This window comes from Peromyscus californicus, unplaced genomic scaffold, assembly GCF_007827085.1.
Source record: "Peromyscus californicus insignis strain IS unplaced genomic scaffold, ASM782708v3 Scaffold_5__1_contigs__length_169319896, whole genome shotgun sequence".
Lineage (NCBI taxonomy): Eukaryota > Metazoa > Chordata > Mammalia > Rodentia > Cricetidae > Peromyscus > Peromyscus californicus.
In genome coordinates, this window is record NW_026294573.1 from 17,210,215 (window position 1) to 17,228,845 (window position 18,631).

Here is an 18,631-nt window from a genome sequence, read left to right on the forward strand (position 1 = left end):
CCATCCACCCACTCATCCACCCACCCACCCATCCATCCATCCATCCATCCATCCAGTGCATGTGTGTATGTGCACATGTGTGCCATGCCCCATGTATAGAGGTCAAACAACAACTTGTGGGGGACCATTTTTTCCTTGTGCCATGTGAGTTTCAAGGATCAAACTCAGGGGATTAGGTTTGGCTGCAAACACCTTTAACCACTGAGCCATCTTGATGGCCCTCTCTGTTTTCTTACCTCCTGCCTGGCATCCCTGGACCCAGCCAGGTGCTTTAAGAACTGGGTGCCCTGGTGCTGTCTAATCTCTCTACTTCTAAAAAGGGAAAGAAGTCAGGCCTTGGACAGCATCTGGACCTGGTCTTTAGGGTGCCACCCCAGAAGGGATGTGGAGTGAAAGAAGGGTGGCCTTGATGGAGCAGGATTATAATTCTAGACGCTACCCTCTGGGGTTATGGATGAGTGGACTGCCCGACCGTGGGAGATCTCCGCATAGGTCCCATGAGGATGCTGAGCCGTGCTGCCCAGGCTGCACTTTGCAGACGTGTCTGTTAGGGGTCCACTGGTGCCGGGTAGAGTAGGCAGGCCTCAGGACTCCCTCAGGCATGTCCAGCTTCAGAAGCAGCTCCAGCATGTCCATGTCTAGACAAGGGAGCCTGGAACATGGCCAAAGATGAGGGAGATAGTGTTTGTAGCACAGTGAGCCAGGGACCTGAAGACATGGGCAAGGTGGGACCACCCCCCCCCACACACACACAATATAGCCCCAAATAGGCTCTGCTTCTGTTTTCAAAGTCAACATGAAGGGCAGCTTTGGAGGCAGAGGAAGTGGGGAACCCAGAGGAGGAGCTGCTAAGCTGGGGACAGCTGGGCCCCAAGACCCCTGAATTGGGCAGCAGGCTAAGGAGACAGGCAGGGAGGCCTCAGCCACTGTTCTGGCATATTACTCAGGTTTAAGCGGGGCAGAGCAAATGGTGTGGTTGTGGATTGGCGGGGGCAGGACTGGAATGAGCAGGGTATGGGGCCATGCAGGGTTACCCATCTATCTTTCCTCAGTCCAGGGGTCCTGGGGTCCTGCTCTTTCTTCCAAGTCCCTCCTCCTGCTCACCTCACCTTGCTCTTCATGGCTAAATGTCCTCCTGTCATATTGGCCAGTCCTCTTCACAGTTTCTGGGTTTGGGAACTTGCTGAGGAAGACATCCTCACACAAGAGGGCCAATGTTTCCTTCCAGTGGTCTCTTCTGTCCCCCCTGCTCTAGCTCCTCTGCTCCTGCCCCGGTGGTCCCTCCGGTAGACTGCGCTGACAGTCATCATCACTGGACAGAGACATCTTGAGAATGGGATTCTCTGCTCTGTTCAGTACCGTGTCCCCAGCACCTGCACGGGAGTCTGACTTTACAACCACTCTGAACAAAGAACTGTGACAGGTGCGGGACCCCCTGAGCCAAGACTGCGTGCTGTTGAGCAACGGGCTGGTCATGGAAGCTGATGGCTGTCGCTCCAGAACACAAGTGCTAAACATTTGCCTGTGTGAGCGGGTAAGTCTCCTGTCTTGTGCCCACTCGTGCCTGGCATCCCTTCTCTGCTCCTCACAGCTCCCTCCTCAGACACACACTAATACCTGTCTGACTCAATGGGGACCGTGGAAAAGGCCTGGGAAAATCCACTTAACCAGGCCCCGCTGGAAGCCTGTGCCATGGAGTGTAAAGCTGGGATGCCGGGATGAAGGAGCTGCATCCTCTATGTGCCCTCTTCAGTTTCTCAGCTGACAAGCTTCATACTCAACTCCCTTAAAACTACCTCTCACTCTCCCTGAGACCATGGCCAGGTAAGAGAGCTGGCTGAAGCTTTAGCGCCTCTAAGAGAATCTGCCATTCCTCACTGTTCACACAGGAACCCCAGAATAGTGCTGGGAACTGGGTCTGACAAGAGCCACAAGACTGAGGAGGTGCCAGCCTCCAGCAGAACATCGAAGGAACTACGCCCTCCAGGACTCTATCAGCTCATGCATCACACCGAAGACGCAGGAGGGTCCTGAGGCAAGGCGGTGCCAGTGCTGTTCAAATTGAGGCCACCCGCACTCACCCCAGACCCTGGCAAACACTGTCACACTCATGCTGAGTAGTGGAGTTGCAGACACAGACCCTACAGGCCACGCATGACAGCTGCTTGGAAAGGCTGAGGAAAAGACGATGACTAGCTATGCAGATGTGTGACTGCACATCTGGGCTGGGGGTGGGCAGTGATCATGGTCACCAATTAGGACCGGAGAGATGACCCAGCGATGTGCAGAGAAGCCAAGGTGAGAAACACAGAGTTTCTGCGCAATTCCCACTGTCCCTTGCCTGTGAGTCTGGTTGAAGCCTCAGCCTTGTGAGAAACAAGAATTGCAGCATAATTAACATAGTTTGCTTAAGGCCTTGCTCCATTCCTGGCTTTAAACCTACAATTTTCTAGGAATCTCAGCAAAAACTTCGTTTACAGTAAATGATGTGCTAACCCTCTTGTGTAACCTGGAGGCTCCTGTTTTTGTCTCATCAGATCCTGATCCCACCTAAGGCACCTCCAGAGTCACCCTTTAACCTCACTTATCAAGAGGAAATCCACGGAGGAAAAGAGAAAAGTTGCTTAGCAGCCCTTTGAGATGTAACATGAGAATCACCAAAACGGTGACTATGGCAAAGGCTGAAACAATCGGGGCTCTCCATGGAGAAGCCCAAATCCACGCTTGGGTGTGTCTTGCGTTTTGTGACATTTTAAAGGTTTGCTTTTTGTTTATGTGTATGTGTGAGTGTATCCTATGGGTGTGCCGGTGCCCAAGGGGGCTGGAAGAGGGCGCTGAGTTCCCTGAAGCTGGAGCTACAGGTAGCTGTGAGGCCTGGCGTAGGTGCTCGGAGTCAAACTCACATGCTCTGCAAGAGCAATACACACACTTCAGCACTGAGCCATCTCTCTAGCTCCTTAGGTTATGTCTTATTCTTTTCCCGGGCCTCTTTTTCTCTTAATCCTCATGCCTAAAAATCTGTTTAAAGCGTCTGAATCAACTGTGACTGCTCTTTCAGAAGGCCGTATCTGTGCTCTAGAGCAGTGGTTCTTAACCCTTCTAATGCTGGGATCCTTTAACACAGTTCCTCATGTTGTGGTGACCCCCATCATAAAATTATCTTCATTGCTACTTCATAATTGTAATTTTGTGGCTACTATGAAGCATAATGTAAAATATCTGTGTCTTCCAATGGTCTTAGGCAACCCCTATGAAAGGGTCCTTTGACCCTGAAGGGGTCACGACCCATAGATTGAAAAACCCATAGGTTGGTCTAGTGTGCCATGTTCTTTTCCTGGACACCTTTCTACCTTTTTGTTTGTTTGAGACAAGGTCTTCTTATGTAGTAGACTAGGCTGGCCTTGAACTCATGGAAACCTGCCTACCCCTGTGCTCTGACCAAAGGCATGTGCCACTGTGCCCAGCATTTTCTACTTTACATACACTTCCAACCTGCTTCATCCTGGCTCATCCTGAAATTCTTTTCTGCATCAAAGCCAAGATTCCCCTTTTACCTAAGTCTAAGTCCCTAAAAGATGAAGGGAATGTATCTGGCTGCTGTGGGGGACATCATGGAGCTATGCCTCCATTTCTGCCGTTGCTGACAACATGACTTCTCTGAGCCTTAGTTTCCCCATTTGTCAAGTTGGGTTCAGAGCTTCTACTCCTCACCACCTGAGAGTGCACTGGAGAGTCCCTAACACTACTGATTTAAGACACTCATGTTTAATAAACTCTGCCTGGCTTAAATGCAAATGACGTCACAGAATAATCTGACCCGGAGACACTGGGCAGAGGAATGGGCACCGATTCCTGTGTCTGGACTTTGTTCTTGTAAGAAAGAGCCTTAAAACATTTGAGAGGAACAGTTAGGTTTCAGTTGGGTCTAGATCCTTCCTGAGGGTACAGAGATGCCCACTGAACTGGGGTACTCCTAAACCCTTTATACCAGCTCAACCATTCACAATCAAGTCCGAGGATGACCCCTGCAGAGGGCAGTCACAGAGAAGGGAACTGTAATGCTAGGAACAGCATTGGTCCAGCCCTTGACATAGCAAGGCTCAGGAGGCAAAGCCTCTTCATCTGCATCAAAACCTACTGAGGAACTGTCCATGGCTGAGCACAGAGAAAGGTCTCCTGGGAGACAGCTCGGGGGAGAAGTGAGGCTGTTTGATGCCTGGTCTTGGCCATGGGACTAGGGGCTTCATCTTCAGGTGAGTGAAAAACAAGCCATCTCTTGCTCTTGTTTTTCATTTTATCAAAAGTTTCATTGTGCTGATCAAATCTTGCTGTGTTAGTCCAAACTCCTGGGTTCAAGTGACTCTCCCATCTCAGCCTCTCAAGCAGCTGGCACTATAGATACATATCACAATGCTAGCACAGATCTATTTTTATTAGTTTCCCAAGGAGCTGCAAGACTCTCCTGGCTTTGCCAAGAGGAGTCTGGGCATTGCTGGCCTCTCTAGCTGAGCTATAGCACCCTCTCAACCACACTTACTTACCCACCCATCTATCTGTCTATCCATCTGTCCCTCCACCCATCTGTCTGTCCATCCATCCGTCCATCTGTCTGTCCATCCATCCGTCCATCTGTCTGTCCATCCATCCGTCCATCCGTCTGTCTGTCCATCCATCCATCCATCCATCCATCCATCTGTCTGTCCATCCATCCGTCTGTCTGTCCATCCATCTGTCCGTCCATCCACCCACCCACCCACCCACCCATTCATCTATCCACCAATCTATTCATGCATTTCACCCACTCACTCACCCATCCATAATCTATTCATCCAATTATACTTTTTCACACAGGCAGCAGGCGTTCATTCATTTTTCACTATGTCCATTCATTACTTATTCATTCACTAATTTATTCATTGGTTCATTCATTTGCTTATTGACTTGATCATTTACCTCATTCATTCACTCACCTGTTCACTTGCTCACTCATTTACTGATTCATTCACTCAGACATGCATTTATTCACCCACTCATGCACTCATTCACTTGCTTGTTCATTTATTCACCCATTTACCTGTTCAATTAATCACTCAACTATTCATTCACATATTTATTTGGTCTAGTGAGTGGAGACCAGTAAAAGACAAGAGCATAGACAAGAAAAACTAGAGAAAAAAATGTCCAAGACTTTTGAGGAAAGCAAGGGGCTGAGGTAGAAGCTACGTGGTCTTACTTTCAGTTGTGGGACTTAGAGAAATCTCTCAGAGGAGGTGACTGTCCATTCAAGACCTCTATGGGTAAGTAGAGGGGAAAAGCTGAGGGGAAGAGCCCAGGCCTCTCTCTAAGGTAGCAGAGCTTGGAGGTTTGAGAAATGGTGCTCATAGCCAGGTAGAGGAAAAGGCTGAGGAGGCTGGCAGACCTGCAGGAGAGAGACACAGCCTGTTTCCTGGGGCCTTGATAAGGCGAGACAGGCCCTCTAGGCACTTCTTTCTATCTGACATTCCAGGCCTGCCAGAGGACTCTGCTGGGGCCTGTATAGGTGAGGTGCACAAGACCAGTTCCAAACTGTCCTTCCCAGAATCTCACCAAGCTCACTGGGCAGCTTGACAGGGTGTGGCCATGACCATGGCCGTGGCCATGACCGTGGGATGGGAGAGGGTGAGAACTCACTGAGTCCTGGTCAAGGCGCCACCATCGGGAAATTGAGCAAGAAATCCTGCCTCAAACCCACAACCAAAATATTTCATAAGCACCCTGCCTTTCTGTCAAGTGAAGGATACACACAGCCTTTCAACTTGTAACCTGGCCAAGAATAATTTGTGGCAGGAAAGTTTGAGCATTTGTCAAAATAAAATAAAAATGTTAAAAAAAAATCTAAGCACTTGAGTGTACATTTGGGTGAAAGCGAGCCGAGGGAAGGTTATTTAGGTGGTAAAACGCCTCTGCATTTCCCTCCTGCCCCTGTGCCTGCTGCCTGGCCCCTTCCCCAAGTGTTGAAATCCAGATTGTTGGCCTATTTGTTTGGTTAATCTCCCACCAGAGTTGGGGGGCTGCAGGCTCGGTTTCTTCTTGTTCACACGGGGATAGGCTGCCAGGAGTCCCCCTCCCGGCACCTAGCTCAGGGCCAGGCATCCTTGCACCTGATCCCTGCTGGGGGGAGGGGTGATGGGGAGAGCATGGCTGTCTCTGGGAGTATAGCTTTGTACCCCTGAGGTCCCTAGATCCTTGAAGAGTACCCAAGTGGAGAGCTGAGGCACTCCCAGCTAGTAAATAAATATATTTACTATAGATACATCTCCTAGCTTTTAAAATACATATATATATGCATATACATATATACATGTATTTGAATCATAGTGCATACAGAAATGAATGAGTGGTGTTCTCTTTGTGTCTCAGTTTCTTGTCTGTAAAATGGAGATGATGCTAGCCTTGAGGCATTGTAGAGAGGGCTGAAGAACAAACCTGTGCATGTGTGTGTGTGTGTGTGTGTGTGTGTGTGTGTGTGTGTGTGTATTAAAAGCCAAATGTGGCTACCTTAGTGCTCCTGTGTCAAAGTAAAAGGTGGAGACAGAAGAATCACCTAGAAAATTTCACATCAGCCAACCTGGAGTACACAGCACAGTGGCAGAAACAGCAGAGACCCTGCCTGCCTCAGCAAGATAGCGGGTAAGAAGTGACTCCTGAAGATGGTTCTCTGAACTCTACACGTGCATGGTGGCACACATATGCCCCTCCCCTGCAACATAAAAAAATATGTCTGTGTGGTGTGTCTTCCTCTAGACTCTTCACTTAGTTTTTGAGGCAGTCATGAACCTGGAGCCCATCTATCTGGCTAGAGGGTGTAGACAGTGAGCCCCGGAGATCCTCCCATCTCTGTCCCCCAATGCCGGATGATAGGTGCATGTCACTAAGCCGGAGTCTGTATGTGGTGGCTGGGGGGTCAAACTCAGGCCCGTATGCTTATGAGACAAGCACTGTACTTGTACCAAGCCGCTTTCACGGCCCCGAAATTTCACTGTGATGTCACAGAGAAGGGAGGAAGTATGCTCTCTGAGACCCTTGGCAGGCCCCACCCTTGGCAGTTTTCTGAGGCTGACTGAGCTCCTTTCCTTTGTATCCATCATACCTTTTCTAGGCCATCTCGCTGCCCCCATTTTGCAGATGATGGAACCAAGCCAAGAGAAGCTCTGTGGGTGTGTGGCATGGTGGTTAGTTTTAATTGTCAACCCGACCAGAACCTAGAATCATTTTCAAAGGAGTCTCAATGAAGGGTTGTTTAGATCAGGTTAGCCTACAGGCATGCATATGAGGTTTGTCTTAATTACGTTAATGGATGTGGGAAGACTGGTTTAGAATGGCGTAGGCAGCACCATTCCCTGGTCTTGGGATCCTGGACCGAATCAAAAGAAGAAACTAGCCAAGCCCAGCGTGCATGCGTTCACACTCTGCTTCCAATCACAAATTCAATGAGACTGTCTCCCTCAGGCCTTTGTGACCATGGCTTCCCTGCCTGCCGTTAGAGTCTGTAGCCTGGACCCATGAGCTGAATGAAATAAACCCTTCTCCCTTAAGCTGCTTCTGTTACATTTTTATCTTAGCAACAGGAATAGAAACTAAGGCAATGACGGCAGGAGAGCCCACCTTGACCCCTAGATGGATCAAGACTGACCTTCTGGGTGTTTCAGACATTGGACCAGAAGGTTTGCTCAGTGGTAGACCCAGGGAGGGGACAGTCAACCACAGCCCTGGCACCACTACCCATGGGACAGTTTTGTGAACAGGTGCCTTGTAAAGCCCATTTTATACCTTCCCACACTGGGCTTGCCTACAACCTCACAGGCAGTTAAGGAAACAGAGGCACAGGCAGCTAGAGAAGATGGTCCCCTTTGTCCCGGAGCATCTGGTGGCATCTTCCTTGGACTGCTCTGTGCCACTGACAAGAGCCCAACAAATGGCTCTGGCATGTGGCAGGTGAGTGATGCCCAGATGCATCCACTTATTTCATTTGGTGTTTCTGGTCTCCACCTTTCCCCAGAGGACTCAGACTATGAGAGTCAAAGGCCAGACTAAGTCCTGACTCACTTATGCACTCAGAGAAACATTCTGAGATGTGTGTGTGTGTGTGTGTGTGTGTGTGTGTGTGTGTGTGTGTGTGTGTGTGTTGCTGCTTTCTTACTGAAATGGAGGAGGAGGGGGTAAAGCTGTTACTTTAGCAGAGTGGAGGACAGTGAGGAGAGGAGAGCGGGAGTCTAGGTGTAAAGAGCCCACCCCCAGTGCCTTCTTGCCTCTCCTACTCTGCCCGCACTGCATTCCTCCGTAGGCCTATACTCTGGGGACCCAGGTGAGCCCCTTCCTCCCCAGGCGCTGGGCATCTACCTGGGCATAACAGGGGCAATGTCACGAGCCTCTGAGGTCACAAGGTGATGCAGGCAAGAGGCTGGGACACACACCAAAGGAGAATTGCTGTTATCGTTATTATTACTACATCAGATAACTGGTCGGACCACATTTTTCTCTATCTGCCCCTGGGCTGTGCAGGAGAGGCTTCACCTGGGCTGGAAATGGCTCAGGACACAAACCAGAACAGCTCCACCCTGCCGCAGCTCCCACCTGACATGTGGGAGCTCTGTAAAAGACTCTGTACTTGTTCTGTCTTTCTCTCTACCTGCCTGTCACCAAGACCCTGGCTTGCTTTGTAGGGTCACAGCTCTTAGCTTTGTGGTATTTGGGGGGAACCCAGTGGGGTGAAGGATAAGGGGAGTCTAGGTTGGGATGGTCCCTGGCAGCCCCTCCCACCTGGTGCCTAATCTAGGCGGTTAGCCAGGCTAGCCCCCCCCCCCTCTTGCTTTCTCCAACTCCAAACCATTTTGGGGGGAGGGGAGTTGGTTCATCAGAGGCCACACCATGATGGCAGAGGCTGTACCATGGTGGCAGCCACTATGTGGGGATGGGGGAACCCAGTCAGTGGAGACAGAAGGCTGTGTGAGTGCCTGAGGCTGCCAGAGAGAGGCAGTGGGAAAGGAGAAAGGTGTCAAGGAAGCTAGGAGCAGACGGTGCTGCCTGCAGGGCTGGGGAGACAAGTGTGCACAGCGCCACCTAGGCCCGGATGAGGGCAACACAGCTCCTGCGGACTCCAGGACTGTTCTGCTGTTTCCGAGAACCTGATGGGAGGGCGGCACTGAGGTGTGGGGATGGGTGCAGTCTGGTGTCACCAGTAGAAGAGACATTGAGGTCTTCTTTTCGGCTCTCCCAGTGCCTTGCCACTTAGTCTCAGAAAGGCCAGCGTCCCCTGGAGGACGTGTGCACCAGTCTGCCTGTCACCTTGCTGCTTCCAGGCCAGCTGAGGAGTGGCCCGGGGACAGCGCAACATACTGGAAGTTTCAGTGAAAGACTGAAGGATGGATGCCCTGGGACGGTGGTTAGAATTCTGTTGGGGGGCGGGATGTCTCCCCACCCTTCCCAGGGAACTAAGAATAAGTTTAAACACTTGATCCTGCTTCCCGGCATGCTTCTGGTCGGCTCCTATTCATATCTCTGACCTGGTGGATTTTCAAAATGCTCCTTGAAGGATGCCGCAAAGGGATGCTAGCGCAGTCCGGTGGAACTGTGAAGGGAGTGGCCGCCGACTCGGGCCTGTGCAGCCCAGGCAGGTGCATCAATCGTTGTTCCTTCTCAATTTCCTCTCCAGGCTCCAAGAGAGAGCCGGACTTGCCGTCCTCATGGGCTGGGCAGCTCCAGGTGCCCCACGGTCTGGTTTTGTCCTCTACCCTGGCTTCAGGCTGCCTCAACCAGGTGCATTTTAGCCACGCCATCCAAACAGTATGCTTTGCAATTTATTCCCTCAGTTTTCTCATTCATTGCTACAAGTGTCCCTTCTGGGCCGGAGCTTCCCGTCGCTGTGTTCCATACATGAAGCTGTGCTGTGGACCAAAGTGATGGCACCATGTTTACTCTCCATCCTAAGGTGACAAGGTCCAGCTGGGTCCCATTCTCTCCAAGTAAAGCCATTTTCCAGGGAAGCTTGGGCAGGACGGGACAGCAAGACTATCCCTATCAGCTCTTCTGACTGCCAGACATGAATGGTGACTAATCCAGCCCTCTATTAGTGCCAAGACAACACTGAGTCCCTCTTATCTGTTATTGCCCCATGGAGGCCTTGGGAACGTAGTCCCACCCTGCAGATGAGGAAAGCCCCAAATCAGAGACTGGTCACCTACCTAGTTCTTATAAGACGAGGTCTGAACGTAGGTCAGCTTGATGGTGTCAGCACGGGAAAACCTCCCAGCTCATGCTTGGTTAAGGCTGGCAGGGAGCTCTATCCACCAAGGAGGCCAAAGGTTTCTTAAGTGAACTGGAACTGAGTGAATCTGGGAGGGCCCCATGTGGGCTGTAGGGGGTTTCTCAGAAGGCAGATGCTGGGACCCCATGGTTTCCATGGCTGAGTGGGTTCCAGTCCCTCAGGAAGGACAGGAGAGAAATGAAGAGGGCAGAGAGGGTGACTCTATGAAGAAGGTCATTCCATCCCCTCTATGAAGAGTCAGCATTTGAGGGTTTTGGGCTCCACAGAGAAAAGGGAAGGGGCAAGGGAAGGGTATGTGAGCTGTGTTATGAGAGGTAGGTGGGGCTGAAGGTTCTCAGATAGAGGGGGTGCCTCCTTCCCCAGCAAGTTTTTCTGGTTATTGTGAGGCTTAGGGATCAGTGTCCTCCCAATACACAGGAGCCCTGCACTTCGATGCTATCCCATCAAGACATACGAGATACACTGTAGTGGTGTAGACCTACAATCCCAATGCTCAAGGGGCAGAGACGGAAGATCACAAGTTTAAGGACCAGCCTGGACTACATAGCAAGTGATAGGCCAGTCGGGGGCGGGTGGGGGGGGTATATAGCAAGATGTGATCTCAAAAAAATTAAACAGTGGTCAAACCCCATCTCATTCCCACCAATACAGCTACTGTCCAGAATAGACAGCTAGTAAGTGTTGGCAAGGAGGAGTCTGAACTCTGGTATGCTCCTGAGGAGGTGATAAAGTGTGCAGCCGCTGCAGAATATAATAAAAAAGGCTGCAAAATTATTCTGTGATCTGGCAATTCTACATTCAAGTACACACCCCCAAAGAATTGAGAGCACACTCAGCATCATTCACAATAATCAAATGGTGGAGGCGACCAAAGCATCCATTGGCAGATGAATGGGTAGGCAAAATGTGGTACGTCTGTTAAGCAGAATATTACTCAGCCTTTAAAAAGGAAATTCTGACACATGCTACAACACAGATGATTCTTATGGCTATCATGCCAAGTGAAACAAACCCCTTACACAAAAACAAATAGGGGGTGACTCTAAGTGCAGTTGGAGTCCTAGAGGCAGGGCAGAAAGCAGAAGGAGTTGGGGTGGAGGTGGGGGTAAGGGTGGGGCTGTGCAATGGATACAGTTTCAGTCAAGGAAGATGAGAAACTGGGGAGATTAAAGTGAAAGCTTCAGCAACACTGAACTGTAAACTTAAAGATGGTTCCCAAGGAAAATTGTGTCAGGTGTGGTTTTCACCCTTTCTTCAAGGCAAGAGTTTGAGCATTTTGCTAAGAACATCAGAAGCATAGCCGGGCGGTGGTGGCGCATGCCTTTAATCCCAGCACTCGGGAGGCAGAGCCAGGCGGATCTCTGTGAGTTCGAGGCCAGCCTGGGCTACCAAGTGAGTTCCAGGACAGGCGCAAAGCTACACAGAGAAACCCTGTCTCGAAAAACCAAAAAAAAAAAAAAAAAAGAACATCAGAAGCCACTAGAGCAGTGGTTCTCAACCTGTCGACCCCTTTGTGGCCACATATCAGATATTTACATTATAATTCATAACAGTAGAAAAATTACAGTTACGAAGTAGCAACGAAATATTTCCATTGTTGGGGATCACTGCAATAGGGGGAACTGTATTAAAGGGTCCCAGCATTAGGAAGGTTGAGAACCCCTGCTCTAGAGGAGACATACAAGACCTGTGTAGTTTGGTATAAGCGCTCAGGTGCCGTGTGGAGAAGGGAAGCTGTGGGTAACCGATGGTCTGAGAGAGAAGGTGACAGGAACCAGGACAGAGCTGAAAAGCAGGTGGCCTAGAGGAGAGCTCAGAGGGGCCAGATTGCGTGGGAAGGCAAGAGGAAGTGTCGCTCATGGGACCCTTGTGCCGGTCATCAGAGAGCAGCCTGGAACGGCTGTCCTTAACCATGACTGAGTCACCTCAGGCCACTTGAGTGTCTTGGTGTGCCCGAGGGCTTGACAGGAAGAGTTATCCTCTGCCACACAGCTGGGGAAACTGAGGCTGCTTCTGGGTGGGTGCTCATCCTTAGCTTCACAGCCTGGAGTGGGGAAGGGAGGACCCAGGCAGGAGAAGCAGGTTACACCAGGTGGAGCAAGGCAGGTGGTCACAGTGAAGGTGAAGGAGTCTGGTCACTGATAGGGAAGGGCAGGGTCTCAGAGCAGATTCAGCTGTGAAGTTTAGGCAAGGTGGTCAGGGAGGGCTTCCGGGAGGAAGAGGCAACTCAGTGGAGACCTCTAGAAGAGCAGGAGGTGGCCAGAGAAGACTAAGAAGCCGCTCTAGAAGTTTCTGTCCTGTGGGGCTCATGATGACATGAGAAGACAGGATGCGAGCATTTGTTAGTCTCTTGCTTCCCTCCCTTGAGGTTACAGTCCCCTGGGAGATTTCTACCTGGATGAGGCAGGAAGGAGGGTACAGTTGTTTGTCTACAGGCAAGTCCTCGGTCAGACTTCCCATTCACTGGAGCAGAAGCCACAGGTCCCCAGACCTGCCACTCACTGTACACATCACCTCCAGGTTTTTTTTTTTGGTGGTGGGGGGATTCCCCAGAGTGCTCCTGCTCTGTCTTCACCCCAAAGGAAGTCCCTTGCTCAGAGACCCCAGACAGGTCAGGCAGTCATGGGGAGTCAGCCTCAGCAGTGGCTGGCAGGGAGGAAGGTGAGGACAGGAGGGGCGTTTGGTCAGTAATTAAGGTCAGAGATGGGGTTTAAGTCCCACTTTAGCTATTGACTCCTCTTGGGCAAGTCCCTGTCCTCCAAGCCTCAGTGGCCCCTGTGTTTGGATGGGAAGGCAAGGCACCATGCCAGTTCCACTGGATTGGGGTCCTCGGCCCTACCCTGGGTGACCACAGCATTGAGCACTGTGGGGTACAATGGAGATGAGGTTGAGGTTACCCTAGGTGCCTGGCTCTCTGCCGCACCGGCCACCACCAGGGTCCTGAGTCATCTTCCAGGCAGTGGTGACCGCTCCATGCCCCTGGCTCCCCCAGGCCCCATGACCCTGGGAGGTTTCTCAGGGCCAGGCCGTCCCAGGCAGGCGGCGCACTGGAAATCTCAAGACTGACCCAATGTAAGCGCAGGAAGTGGGGAGGACAGGCCACAGGGGTTCCTGGCTGGGGGAGATGGCTGCTGAGTGATGAGCCTCTAGCCTAGCTCCCCCATTTGGGTCGCCCACTGCCTGTGGCCAGCTAGACCAGCCTCTCCCCTGCACTCTAGGGCCCTCTCCCTGGGTCTTCACCTCCTCCACATTCCAGAGTCCAGGCACAGAGGGGAGCTACTGGGCAGCCCTGAGGCCTCAGGCCCTATAGGACCCTGCCTACCTCTAGCTGCTAGCTCTTCCCAGATGAGAAGCTCACTGTCCCCTGTTCCCAAAGGCAGATATTGAGGCTTATAAAGTTCCTTGACCAGGATTCAGACTCAGCTTCATGAGATCGCAGGCTAGTGCTTGGCCAGCTTCTAGGAGTGAGTCATGATCATAGTGTGACTAATGAACAGCTCAGTTAGCAAAGCCTGAATCTTTGGGTAGTCACAACCGCCTCCAGGGACCACGTTATCAAGTTGATGTTACAGATGGGGGTGGGCACTAAGGTTCAGAGGAGAGAAAGGCGAAGGTCTGAGTCTACAGTGAGGAGTCTGAGCTGAGGTGAGCTCAACCCAGAAGTATGTTTATCATGGACTGCATAGGCTGCAGGAGGGTCTGTCCTGCTCCAGGGCTGTCCTCCTGTGTAGAGGACTACAGAGGAGTCCTCAGGGGCTAGCCTAACCCTCAGCCTTCTGCCTCAGTGGATACTCTACCTGCCCTTCGAGGCTCATCTCCTTCTAAAGGGAGGGGTTTGGGGGCACATGTGATGGAGTACTCCCCAAAGGTCAGTGGAGGCTTGCCTCCCTCGTGGATTAGGTGGGATAGGGACAAGGTCACACAGGCGTTCATTGTCCTTGCTTGCCTTTTATACCCTGGGCTGGCCATGTAAGGCATCACCAATTAAACTCATCAATTTTCTTGATCCAGGTATCACCAATGAAACCTGTCATGATGCACTTGATCTAGGGCTGCTGCTGAGGAGTTCCTGGTTCATCACATGGCCGTGTTGAGGAGCCACAGGAAGCCTCACTCAAAATGTAGTGCAAACAATTTGTAGAAAGCCTGAAAAACTGCTATAATTGTACACCATAGGTGCTGGTTATGTGAATACACCTGTACCCATGTACATGTGAAGACTCACCTGTATGCTGAGATCTTTGTTTTATCCACTGTGAGGTTCAAGGCTAGAGCTGGGACACACACCAGCTTCTCTGATGCAACTTATCTTTCTCCTCTCTCAGCTCCACATCCTAATAATGACCACTTATTGAGCACCTAGTGTGTGTCAGGCAAGATACCAGTCTGTACTGATTCATCTCTTTTGCTCCAAGATTGCAGGGTAAAGGGGATTGACTTTCCAAATGTGGTCAAACTGTATCATGGATCCTATCAATTATTAATGTATGTTGTAGGTGCAGGAAGGAAATACTGGTAAAATATCACAAATCCTATCGAATAGTAATGTCTGCTTCAGGAGCAGTAAGGGAATACTGGTAAAGTTGCTTCATGTGTGCTTTCATTTGTGAGATGTACAATATTGTATGCTTTCTGTTTAATCATGGGCCATGTCATAAGTTGCCTCTAAATCTTTGTAGAACAAGGCTTTGTATAAATAAATAATGACCATTCATTATAAATAAGTATTGAGTGATTTGACATTAGTTATCTATGTAGGTATAAACCCATAGAGGTTATTACAGATGTAAAGGGCCAGGTTCAAGGGCTAGAGCACTATTATTGAATAGTTCTGTATGTGTTAGGAAAGAGTGTTCATTTGAGGGAGCATGGCTTGGAGCACAGCTCGGCATGGATTTTAGTTTCCTTAACCTCACTATTCCAGGCGCTCTTTTTTAGCAGATAACTTGAAAAACCGTACAGTGTTCGGTGTCCTGCAAACCTCACAATCAATATCCTCCATGCTAAATCTAGTGCCCATTTCACTGTGTGCAGCGCATGGATCAACCACCCTCTGGGTGTTGGATACCTGTTTGCATTCAGGGTAACTGGTGGTTGGTCTGAGGTGACATGAGGGGCCAGAAGGAAGGATGGCATTAACAACTCAGCCTGTGTTTGTGCCACAAGTGAGCAGGATTCTGCCAGTGCCATTAGCTGCAGCCAGATTCCGGTGTGGGCCCCAGGTTGTGAATAGTCCCAGTGAGGGGCCTTTGGGGACCGTGGATTCCACTAAGGCCAAAACCTTGGTCACTGGAGGTTTGGGGGCGAGGTCTGCTTGGCATTCATTCCATAAGCTTCTAACTGTTCCTCTTTCACTGGGACCCTGAAGGGCTTGGACTTGTGCATGTGGCTGTCACTTGGCTGAGCAAGGGGTGCTTGAAAAACACCTCCTGAAAGCAGAGAAAGTGTGAGCCATCAGGAGGGAGGGTGAGGATGGAGAACAGTCCTCTGAGGCTGGAGATTTACTGTGTTCATTTGGCTCAGCCCAAGGACATCGGAGGCCCAGGGTGAAAAGCCTTCCGGAGGCCGGCTTGCTGTTTAGCTGTTCAAAGGCACTGTCAACATGGCGGCACCCCTGGGGCTGCTCTGCCTGACACCTTCCTATGATCAATGAGGAAACGAAGGCCAGGGATGGAGGCTACTCGCTGCTGAAACCTGTGTGGACATTGCATCAGGCTGGACAGTGGCTATCTGACTGCTCCGCCAGGCTCCGGGGACCATCGCCTCCTTTGGGATGTAAGACCACGTGGCTTTTACAGATTGGGAAAGGGAGGCTCGAAGAGCCTGGCTCACTTGTTGAGGTTCACACAGCCCCACAGTGACAGGAGATAAAATGTCACAGAGACAAAACTTAACAGCCCCAGGGATACAGTCTGGGTCTGAAGCTAGGATGTGAGCCAGGTGGCTTTGTGCCTGGGGGCCTCAATTTCCTTGTCTCTTAAGCGGGACTAATGACTCCTGCCGTGAAACTTGGCACTATGTGGGCCGTATTTACACTCAGCCAGGATGATACTTGGTGGGCTTGGCTGCCAGAGATGATCCTCTGGATCCTCTGAGGCGAGAAGCCCTGCTCTTCACGGGTCATTGTGGGAGTGACGGTGGGGATGGCAGGGGATCCTAGGAGCCCCTCTCCTGCTGAAATTAAAGATGGCCACCACCGACCTGTCCCACCGCAGCACTGCCATGGTGCCAGCTGAGGAGATGGAAGGTTATAGGAGCCACTGCTGGGGCCCTGTGGGTTCTGTTGCCCTTGTGGGTGCAGCAGTACTCAGATCCACCCTTTCCTGCCACCAGTTACCCATTGGTTTAGTCACACCCAGGAGAGTCCTAGACCATGGCTGTGTCAGGAAAGGCACAGAGGTTTGGGCCACTTGGGCTCTGAATCCCCCTGGGAGAGGGCGCCATGTGGACTTTCTGAAGCCAATTATAGAAGCATGATGAGCCACCATTGTTCCCAGTACTGGAGGCTCAGCTCCAGAACCGGGCAGCTGCCACTGAGGCTCGATACTGGTCACGTGGCGGATGTCCAACAGGCCCAAGAGGAAGCTGCCCTTAACAGAGCTGGAGCGTAAGGAACTGGGAGGTTAAGGACCTTGCTGTAGAGGGATGCCAGAGTCACAGGGGACCATGTCAGTGGCATGATGGGGCAGACTATGCCAGCTGTTTTGAGACAGAGTCTCACACTGGTCAGGACAGTCCCTATTGGTTCCAAAGAACTTTTCTGCCTTGACTTATCTCCAGTTTTCGAACAGTCGGAGGCTGACATTGTTCCTTGAAGTCATGGAGAGCTGTGCCAGGCAGAGGATCTCATTCTTACCCATGCACTTGCTCCCCGGTGGGGTGCACAGCTCTCCTCTGAATTCTTGCATGTGGGGGAAGCAGAGCTGACACAGTTCCCAGGGTTCCCCCGCCTGAGGCAAAGGACCAAAGGCAGAGCCCAGGATCCCCACCCTAGGAATCCTCAGAGGAGGGCTGTTTGACTTAGGTTTTAAGGATGCACAGGAGTGTGCCAGGACACAGGTCGGTTCAGGCCGGGTGAGCATGGAGGCTTGGAATTGCATGGGGTGAGAGAACAGTATATCCTTCCAGAGGCCTGAAGGGCAGGATGGGAGCAGTGGGGAGTACTCCCTCATGGAGGGCTTCATTCAGTTTATCTGAGGGAAGCGAGGGGCCAGGAGCAAGTTTCCTGGTTGCCACAGGAGAGTGTGTTGAGGAAAGACCTGGCTGCCCACCACAGCTGAACAGCTGATGGGGCCCAGGAGAAAGAGATGAGTACCAGCAGCATCCCATGAGCAGGCCTCAGAGCTCTCACTTAGGTCCCTCTGGTCCAGTGGCTGAGCTGACCTCCACCCTGGCTCAAGGCCGCATTCCCCAGGCCTTGCTGGCTGCAGAAGAGATGGCTCATTCTGCAACAGAAGGAGAAATATTTGCTCAGCTGTGAAGTCCGGCTATGGCCTGTTCTTCCACACAAGGGGAGGACACTAGCCTCGGGTGAAGCTGATCATGGAGTTGGCCCTTCTCCTCCCTCTGAGCCAGTGACTGTGACCCCCCTCCCCTGTTCCCTTTCCTCTCCCATTGACACACCCCATTCTTTCATCGTTTCCCCATGTGACAGGGACTAGCCTTTATGCTTTTATTATTAGAAAAATGTCCAAACTCAGCAGCCACGGATTTGCGCAGACACCACCAGGCTTTGGGACCAGAGCTTTGAAGTGCGGCAGCCTGAGCTGGGCCACTGCTGTGTGACCTTGGGCAAGTCATTCTACTTCTCTGAACCTTCGGGCCTTTCTCAGAAACCTTCTCTCTAATTGCTTTCCAGATTTAATGAGCAAATACGTATGAGGCACATGGGATAGCCTGACACAGCTCAGGTGCTCAGGACATGGGGCCAATGATGATTTGTGTCCAGAGCCCTCAGCACCACTGTGGCTCCATTTCATACCAGGGCACAAGATGGTTGTGTCTTGAACTACGGCCGGACCTTGACACATGCCCTGTGGTCCTCAGTTCCTGCTCTCAGGCCTGCATCACTTCTGTGTCTGCCCTTGAAGGGGACAGGGATAGGTCCTGTGACTTGTGTGAATCCCACAGAGGGCTGCAAGGAGGTGGGAAACTTCTTCTGTGAGAGAAAAAAGCTTTTCTCCTGCTCTCTTTAGATACTGGGCAGGCATCCTGAATTCCAGAGGTAGGGGTCCATGTGATGAGGAATGGAAGGTGGTCTCCGAGTCACAAGTGGCAGGACTCCTTGCCAAGGACAGACCTTGCTGGGACACTAGGATGTCGTTTTAT